Raw genomic sequence first — 10,175 nt, 5'->3', positions numbered from 1 at the left:
GCAGAAGTTAAATAGTTCTTTCTAGAATTGCTGTCCTCAGTGTACAGCGTGGTTTTAACTGAATGTTACTGTTTAATATTTTCTTCTTATAGAAGAGACCATGCCCTTTTGTATGACACGTTTTAATAAATGTTACCTGTCCATTTTGTACAAAGTTGCGTCTTGTTTTTCACTTTGGTTCTGCCTTTTGTAGCCTGAGATTAAAGTTGTGTCATCACCTTTCTATAAGTAAAGACCACGTAGGCTGCTGGCTGGCAAGAGCAGTGAGTGACGGGTCTCAGTGTGGGTGCTGATCCTTATCTCATACAAACCCACCTGCCAGGAGGGTCAGGTGTTTAGCATTTACTCTGCAGGATTTTCTGAGTGCTCCCTGGCTCCCTCCTCCCCTGGGGAGAGGCTGGCTGACCTCTGGGTTCTGCCTTGGCTCCTGGAAGCCATTAGAGATACTGGGCTGGGAGGACCGCTGGCGAGGTTGAGGGATTTGCAGCTGGCTGCCTCTAGGTGCAGGCTGGCAGTGACCAGGCTCCTCTTGCTCCAGACAGCTGAGGCTTGGAGCCACCACACCCTCTCCTCCTCCTGTCAAGCTCAGTATTGCTCCTGTCTCCCTGCCTTATCCCAGCTCTCAGGTACTAGGACCCCTGCTGATAGCTCAGGCGTCCTCATCTCACGGGACTGCTGTTGTACAGCACAGTGGAGCCAGAATTCCAGAGCAGGCCGGTTGGGTGCCGCACACACTGGCGGGCTCCTCTGCTCCTTGATGTCCCCAGGTGCCTCAGTCAGGTCCTTGCCTCACTTTGCTTTGCCCTCTCCCCAAAAAGCCAGGCCTGGAAAGGCAGCAGCCTTCTTCAGAGGCCCCCACTTCCTAACAACAGCTCATTACCAGAGACACTGCTTGTTTTAGACCAAACTTAACCATCTTCCCACACAAACCTTCTGTTACCACTGTTTGTTGTGAACCACCCCCCCCCCTTGCTGATTTTTGAAGCCAGCTCCAGATTGCCTACACTCACTTAGCGTTCTCTAGGTGGGGAGAGCCCCCAGAAGACCTTGTCTATCCTTTTTTTGAGTTGAGGCCTATGTGTTCTGACCACAGGCAAACTGCACCGTGTCTCTGCCATGGTGAGCCCCTCTGATCTCCTTGCTGCCCTTCCTTGAGATCCTGGTGGACAGTGCAGCAGGAACCACCTAAGAAGTACTCACACTGCATATCACCCCCACCCCAGGGTGGGGACCACGGGGCTGCAGACGGCAGCACGTGTGCACGAGGAGATGGGGTGGGACAAATGGGAACAGAAGGAGGTGGGCTGTGAAGGGTGTTACCCAGATGGAGCGGACAGCACCTGTGCGGGTTTATTTAGCTTCTTTCCTAGTCGGCTCCGTGCTGCCTCCCATCCAGCCACCAAAGTATTCCTCGAGACAGTCGTGGTGTCTGGAAGGTCCACACAGCCCCATAGACCAGGGGTCAGTCAGCAGCTGGAAATGAGGTAAGCTCAACCATATGTGGTAAATGAAGGAAAAGGCCGCTCACGTGTTCTTAAACTGCTGGGCGTGTTCTCAGTGGCAGGGTGCTTACTTAGCATGACAGGTCTGGGTTCCATGCTCAGCCCTGCAAAATTAAACAGCAAAAGTCCGTTTGAGTGAAAGTGAGCAGGCTGACCCTTTCCCGAAAAGCCACAGAGGTCAATGAGGCGTGGGAGAAACCTCTGCGACTTTCTTTGAACTAGTTGGTTTAGTTTGAGTCAAAATGGAACAATTTGAGTTTCAAATCTTTTTTTTTTTTTTTTTTTTTTTTTTTGGTTTTTTGAGACGTGTTTTTCTGTAGTTGTTTTAGAGCCTGGAACTAGCTCTTGTAGACCAGACCAGGCTGGCCTCGAACTCATAGAGATCCGCCTGCCTTTGCCTCCTGGGCTTGAGTTTCAAATCTTGAACCACCTTTAATTTCTTCCAAGCCGCTGATGGGCCAGCTGAGCCTTGCCCATCGCAGCAGGGGTGGAGTTGTCCTGTGTGGAGAAGCACTCAGCAATGCCATAGGTAAATGCACAGTTTTAAAATAATGACTCTTCACCTAGGCTCAAGTGATTATGAGTTCAGGTTGTTTTTTTCTTCCTCAATACTCCAAAATAAGCCAGTAGCAAAGCTGGTAAGTATATTTATAACCTAATAAGATAGTAGTTACTCCCCAGAGGACTCTGGCCTGCCAAATAGTGCAGCTAACCTTGATGTATGGAAGCTAACAGCTCCCTCCAGAACTGCCCATCCTGTTAATTTGGGGTCAGCAATGCTGTGATAAAATTTCACTTATCAGGGTTCACAAAAAAGACCCTCAGCCGTTGGGTAGTCCGTCCGGTCAGGATGGATAGATGTTGGATCTGTAACAGGCTAACGGTCCCTCAAGACAGAGGCTGGCCTTAAATTCTCAAAGCCACTTGCTCCTGAATGCTGACTACAGGTATGTGCCACCATGCCTGGCTCTTGGAATTTTTTTTTCATGACTTCTCAACCCACTGAATACCATCACCACTTTGTCCTAAGAGCATCGAGGCTGCTGAAAAAAAGCTTTAAGCCTTTTCCACATGGGGACATGATTTAGTGGTAGATTACTTGCCTAGCCAGCACCAAGATGAAACTTAAAAAAGGTCAAATTTGTAAAGGTGATCCAGGCTTAGCAGAACACTGAAGCCAGGCTCCAGCACTGGGCAGTGTGACCTAAGCTGCATTACCCTCCTGTGCTGGTGTAGTGGGTGGCAGTGGGTCCTCCTTAAATTGCTGAACTCTGCCATCCAAGAAGTAAGACTTCAGACATCAGCAGCCCGTTCCCTTTCAGCTTAATCTCCAGGGCTCCTTCGCCGCTAGCTCACTCCTTTCACTAGGACCAGCAAAGCACCACTCTGTAAAAAGACCCTTCACGGACTGGATCTCCACTCTTGTGCCAGCCTTGCAAGGCAGGACACTAACTTGGAGAGAATAAGAACCAGCTAGCTTAGCCTGGCCCCGGACTGGGAAGGTAGCCCAGGCAGTAAAGTGCTTGCTGTGTAAGCATGAGGACCTGAGTCTGAGCTCAGCACCTATGAGGAGGCTGGGCATGGTGGTCTGTCTGTAGTCCAGTGCTGGGATGCAGAGGCAGGAGCTGTGGGCTTGCTGACCGACAAGCCTAGCCATCTACACCGTGTGTCCTGCCTCAAGGAATATGGTGGAGATAGAGAGGTGGCTCAACTAGTAAAGGCACTTGCCACCAAGTTTGAGGACTTGAGTCCAATCCTCATGATGGAAGGAGAGACCCAACTATTTCCTGCAAGTTGTCAGTTGTCTTCTGACCTGTGAGCAGTGACACCATACACACACGTGCATGTGAGCGTGCGCGCACACACATGCACACGTGCACACACACACGCACACACACACACATAAAGAAAGGAAACAAGGTGGAAGGCCCCTGAAGAACACCATCTGCAATTGGCCTCTGACTTCTGCAAGCACCTGCATTCCAGATTGCATGCACACACAAGCCCCAATTCAACCCAGGTAGCCGGTGGCTTGTGTCCCACTGACCCTCTCCATGAGTCACCTGTCATCCAGTGACTTCCAGCCAAGGGCTCAGAGTGTCCATAGTAAACCCACTACCTGCTGACATAAAGAGGAGTTCAAAGGTCACAGACTTACCTAGCTGTGTGGTTATCACCAGATCAGTACTAACCAAACCTGCCTATCTCTGCATTGGTAGGCCCCAGGAAGGTCCCAGTGTTCCCAACAGTCTCCATTGCACACTTAGTGTGGACTCCTGGAAAGTGTCTTCCTTCTAAATAGTGCTGGCCCATGCGAGCAGCACCTGACATCCTACCTCCCCTGGCTTCAGTCAGCCCACTTGACTGGCCTTTGTTGCTTCCCTTCGGCATCTCTTGATCCTTGCACGGATGGCTTGTTCTGCACCTTCTCTTTTCCATCACCCTTCCTAGGCTTTGTTCTTCCAGAAGGCTCTTTTCTATCATCTGAGGCTGTTAAAAAAAAAAAAACCTGACACCCACCCTGCAAGGGCTCCCAAAATTCACACCGCTGTCAGCTATCCCATTTCATTTTGAGCTTCACTCTGTGGTGGCACTTGCTACTGGGCTGCGATCTTGTAGATGTCATGCCCTCTTACACCCATGGTCTCAAAAACAGGAGCCAGCCTTGTTTATTTGTTGGTTTGTTTGGACGCTAAGGATCAAATCCAGGGCACTTATACCTGCTAGATGAGCACCTGCCAAAGAGCATCCCCAGCCCTTTTATATTTTGAAACAGCATCTCACCAAGTTGCCCAGGCTGGCCTTGAACTTTCTTCAATCCTGCTGCAGTGTCCTGGGTAGCTGGGATTGTTGGTGTGTGCCACCAGACCCAGAAGGCACACTGTAGTCAACTCTGAGTGGCTGCCCCTGCACAGTCCTGACTCCCAGCCGATAAATGCTGCTGGATTTCTTTGTATGTATCTTTTCTAAATGCAGTTGAGCTATTTGATATTCATCTACCAGTTACTACCATAAACTGTTTTGTTTCTTTTGTTTTTTGAAATAGTGTTTCTCTATGTAGCTCGGCTTTCCTGTACACTAGGCTGGCCTCAGACTCAGAGAGTCTCCTGCCTCTGACTCCTGAGTCCTGGGATTAAAGAACAAGCATCATCACACCTGGCTATCAGAAACTTTTTCTTTTTTAATAGAAATGTTATCTCTGTGAGTTCGAGGCCAGCCTGGTCTACAAAAGCTAATTCCAGGGCAGGCACAAAAGCTACAGAGAAATCTTGTCTTGAAAAAACAAAAAAAATAAAAAGAAATGTTGACATACCGTTAGGGAAATATGCACGCCACGGCGTGTGCATGTGGACGTCACAGGACAACTTGTAAGAGTCAATTCTTTCACCGTATGAGTTCTGGGAATCAAAGTAGAATTGACAGCAAGCACCTTTAGCTGCTAAACCTTGTCACCAGACCCCACCGCTGCCTCCCCCTGCCTCTCCCTGACATAGACAGTTTCAAAAACCCTTTCGTGAGGAAGGCTTGAGGATGTGATTTTGCAACAGAACACTTGAGTTCCCAGCACTACAGCCGAACACCTTAGAAAACTCAGCATCTGCTGGGCAGTGCTGGACACACCCTTAATCACAGCCAGGCAGAGGCAGGTGGATCTCTGTGAGTTCAAGGCTAGCCTGGTCTACAGAGTGAGTTCCAGGACAGCCAGAGCTACATAGAGAAACTCTCCCAGAAAAAGGAAGGAAGGAAGGAAGGAAGGAAGGAAGGAAGGAAGGAAGGAAGGAAGGAAGGAAGGAAGGAAGGAAGGAAAGAGTTTCCATAGAGTCCGGTGTGGTGGTACAAGTATGTAATCCAGAGAGAAAGAGAGAGAGGTGTTTCTGGTAGGAAAAGCACTAGCTTTGCTAGTCAGACAAACTCCACACTTCCCACACTCCCCATGCTCCTTGCTCTTTTTTTTTTTTTTTTTTTTTTTTTTTTTTTTTTTTTTTGGTTTTTCAAGACAGGATTTCTCTAGCTTTGGAGCCTGTCCTGGAACTAGCTCACGTAGACCAGGCTGGCCTCTAACTCACGGAGATCCATCTGCCTCTGCCTTCTGAGTGCTGGGATTAAAGGTGTGTGCCACCACCGCCCAGCTTCTTACTCTTATACCAGTCCTATGGTTAAAAAAAAAAGTCACTACCTGTTCATTTCTTCTGGAACTTGACCAGAAAGGAATACTTTTATTGATACTGGCATTCTCTGAAGCAGGCGTTTACCTATTATTTGGTTCTTCACCTAGTCCTAAAACTTGTGGCAATTGATCAAGAACCAAGATTTGATTTGGGATCCCTCTCAACTCGTGATTTTTTTTTAACCAATCTGGGCTTTAAGCAATGAAAAAATGTTCATACTAGAAAGTACAGAATTGGCCAAGTGGTGGTGGTGCACACCTTTAATCCCAGCACTCAGGAGGCAGAGGTAGGCCGATCTCTGTGAGTTCGAGGCCAGCCTGGTCTACGAGAAACCCTGTCTTTAAAAACCAAAAAAAAAAAAAAAAAGAAAGAAAAAAGAAAAAGAAAGAAAGAAAAAAGAAAAGAAAAAAGTTCAGAATCTGGGCCAGATGAGGGGTGAGGGGTGGGGTGTGATACAAACTGTGTTACTTGTCAGTTGATTCTGGAGGGCACAGCATGGGCTTCTTCTGCCTGCCTGAAATTAGAAAGGGCAACCATGAAGAATGTGACTCACTCTTGAGCCCTGCCAAGGAAGCATTGTACTGTTTCTCTGCGAGTGGCGGCTACAGAAGTGTCAGGACAACTGTTCCCAGTCGTCCCACGAGGAGGTACCACTCCACAGCTCCTCCCCCACACTGCGATAGGCTGAGTCAAGGGAAAGTTACTATCAGGGCTGGGGAGGACAGATAGCCCAGTCAGTAAAATGCTTGCCATACAAATTTGATCCCTAGAGCCCATGAAAAAAAAAAAAGAGAGAGAAAAGGAAAATCACCTCTAGGGAAGCAGGACAGGCACATGCCTAGGGCTCACAAGCCAGCCAGCCTTGCCTAATTGCCAAGCTCGAGGCCCTGTCAAAAACCATAGGTGGCAACTGGGAGATGCTGGCACACCCCTTAATCCCAGCATTTAGGGGGCAGAGGCAGGCAGATCTCTGAGTTCCAGGCCAGCTTGGTCTTCAGAGTGAGTTTCAGAACAGCCAGGGCTACACAGAAACCCTGTCTGAGGGAATGGGCGGCTGGAGAGGTGGACTGCTCTTCCAGAGGATCTGGTTTCAATTCCCAGCACCCACACAGCAGCTCACAACTGTCTGTAACTTCAGTTTCTAGTGAGGCTCTGACAGCCTCACACAAACAGACATGCAGGCAAAACACTAATGCACATAAAATAAATTTTTAAAAAAACTCTAGGTGAACAGGACCTAAGGAATGACACCCAAGATTGACCTCTGGCCCCCACCCACATATATGTGTGCACCTGTACACATACACAATTTAAAATGTCAAAACGCTGCTGTGAATTCAGCACTGATAAAAGGTGTTTTAAAAGCATCCTGCTGACTAGTATTGCCACAGTTGAAAGTTCAAAGCCTCTGTGGTGTATGTCACCATATCCAGGGTCCATTCCGAGATTTAGTTATTTCCTCATTTTTTATTTTATTTACTGCTGATTTCTTTTCTTTAAAACAGAGTCTCATGAAGCCCAGCCTCCCCTCATTTGCACTGTGTAGCAGGGTGACTGGGAACTCCTGGTCCTTCTGCCTTTATCTACGCCCCCACCCCCACCCCACAAGCTAAGGCTGGCTTGAAATTCTGTTCTTAACCTGTTATAGCTTAGTAGACCTTTACCAACCCAGCTTGAAAACAAGGGGAAGCTGAGAGTTGGAGCCCTGAAATACATGGCAAACTAGAATCCCAAAGTAACCCAAGTTCAAGATACTCACACCCTTAAGTTGTGCAAGGCCATGACCTGAAGCAGATGGCAGGCTGAAGAAAGAGGGTGGATTTGGTAAGTGATGATTTGAGCTGTCAGGAAGATGAGCCTGGTGGAATGTTGTGACCTTGGACATGGTGTTTACACTACATTCCTTACACAAGTCCAGTGACTAACCACAGATTTGTTGAGGTAGTCTCCTGGGTGTGGAACAGGTGTCTGTAAGGAGAGCCTCCAGGAGCCCAGGCGGATCGAGTTGTGATAAGCTGGACCAGTCTTGTAGCCTGCTGGGGAGGCCATCCTTAGCCTACAGCCCTTGGAGAACAGGAGCGCCAGAAGCACTCAGTAAACCTGCCTTTCCTTAAGATTTGTTTACTTTTGTTTGGTTGGCTTTTGTGGGGTTTGTTGTTTGTTTTTGAGGCTGGATTTCACTCTTAGTCCAGGTTGCCTTGGATCTCACGGCAAACCTGCCTCTTCCTCCCAAATGTACCCACTTTTCTCGATGATCTTGAGGGGAAGGGCAGCTAACAGGATGTCATGAACCCCATCCCTCCCACGCACTACATTAAGTCTGACTCTTCATCTTGGAAGGCAACTCCCACCACCCTGTCCTCATTCTCTCATCTGGCTTGTTGCGCCAGCCTGGGCTCCTCCATTTCGTCCTGTACTCTCCTCCAGGCCTCCCCATTCCCTCCTACCACCAGCCTACTCAACTCAGAAACCTTCATGGAGCCCCCAGCTTCTATACACTACATCCCAAACTCTCCAGTCTGTGGTCTTAGACTTCCTGGTTGGTTTCTCCACTACCTCTCCAGACAATCTCCCATAACTTAGTCCTCTTCCCCTTGATCTTTGCCTAAACTTCCCTGTACCCGTGAGCACTGCTAATATGGTCCCCTGTGTTGGGAATACACTTTGTCCTTCCTTCCTGCCACAGTGGTCAAGACAATTACTAAGACCACTTCCTCGGAGAATGAGAGACCTTCCATTTTCTGCCATCCCGCAGCACCTGTACCTCCATACCTGCCTGGGAAGCTTGGGCTGGGACACACACACACACACACACACACACACACACACACACACACCATCCCTGGCAACATCATTTACATATGTGAAGGCACAAGGAGCCACAGATTCCCTGTTCTTTTCAGTTCAGGCGCCGGAGCTTGTTCACTTGAAGTTAGAGTATCTATCTGTCTCCTCTGGTCTTGAGGCAAGCGTGGGTGTGGCACCCACAAGGTGAGAGACAGGAGACTAAAATACTCCCCAAAGACAGAGAGACATCAAATTCTTCTGGAGAGAGCTAAAAATGTGCAAACTGTACCATTACGGCTTGTGTTCCCTCTCGTGAGTCCAGGCATCCAGCAGATTTGGAGTTTTCATAGCCAGCCACCTCCATGGCTTCAGCAAGGACTGAGGGATGAAGTGGTGGGAGCTGGCTTTGCCAAACTGCAGTGGCTTCCCCCAAAATGCCCTACTCCACTGGGAGGCCCTGGCTGCCTCCCACCTCCACACCAGCTATCACCGTCTGGGGCCTGGGATTGGAGCTCTCACACCCATGGCTGAACTCTGTTGGCTCTATCTGGTCCCTCCACCCTCCGGCTCTGTTTGGTTTTTGAGTTTAGAAAAATGACCTGGTGGGCACCCTTGACCTTGTTCTCCGAGTCCTCTTTCATCGTCCTCCTAACCCCGGAGCCTCACCGAATCACAGGCCACTTTCAGAAGTCTGGACCCCAAAGAGTCCCCCCAGCCCCACCCCCAGCCTAGGTTAGGATGAAAGGCCACTTGTTACTCCCCAGAAAGCCTGGAAGGCAGGTGTCCCGTGATCAGAGGGGCACTTGGGGGATTTCTGGAGGGTTGCAAGTGCAACCTTCAAATCTGAGGCTGGGAGCCCCCCTCCTTAGAGACCCTGAGCTGCTCCAGGCAAGATGCTTACATGCTTTTAAAGACACTGGCAGCAGCTGCACAGTTGCAGGGATTGACCTCTTGACCTCCCTTGAGGCTGATAACATAGAACTTGTTCAGACAGTAATCCGAGGAATGGGGGGGCATGACGACGGGGACATGCCAGTCTCTCCCCTAGTCCCCTATTTCACAGGGAAGGAATGCTGTCTCCTGGGAGTGTTTATAGCCCCGTGGACACAGGAGAGTGGGGCTAAGCCCTTCCTGCTGCTCCGCCAGTTAAACACTAGCGACACATACCCATGCCCGCTCCATCTTTGCCAGTCCCTCTAGGACCTCAGCGTTTCCTGCCAGCCACAGGAGAGCCCACAGATCTTCCTAACGGTCTGCCTGGAAAGAGGAACGAGGGGAAGTTTGATCTCTGTGGTTTTAGTCTTCATAGAAACCAGATCACAGACTAGACGTAGTGCTTCTGGCTGCTCTCACGCCATGCCGTGTCCCTCAGCTTCGGCCGGGCTGCATAAGATTATAGTTCTGCCTTCTTGGTTTTTAATGCCTTTGTTCTTTAAATTGGGTGGTCCCCATCATGGTATTTCTAGCTCCATTAGAATACCATAATCAACTGCAGACAGTTTCAGATCTGGGATGGTCAGACCTGACCCTCATCCCCTACAAACAGCCTGTTACCTACCTCTGATGCCAACCTGTAACTACATGTATTTGGAGATCTTTGTACTCCAAACAGTAGACAGGACTGTGCTCAAACTTGTGCCTACTTTTCCTAGTACTTTCCTGGGAGAGAGAGAGAGAGAGAGAGAGAGAGAGAGAGAGAGAGAGAGAGAGAGAGAGG

Source organism: Alexandromys fortis, unplaced genomic scaffold (genome assembly GCF_014885135.2).
Source record: "Alexandromys fortis isolate MF-2015 unplaced genomic scaffold, M_Fortis_MF-2015_v1.1 scaffold_72, whole genome shotgun sequence".
Lineage (NCBI taxonomy): Eukaryota > Metazoa > Chordata > Mammalia > Rodentia > Cricetidae > Alexandromys > Alexandromys fortis.
Note: the sequence above shows the minus strand (reverse complement) of the source record.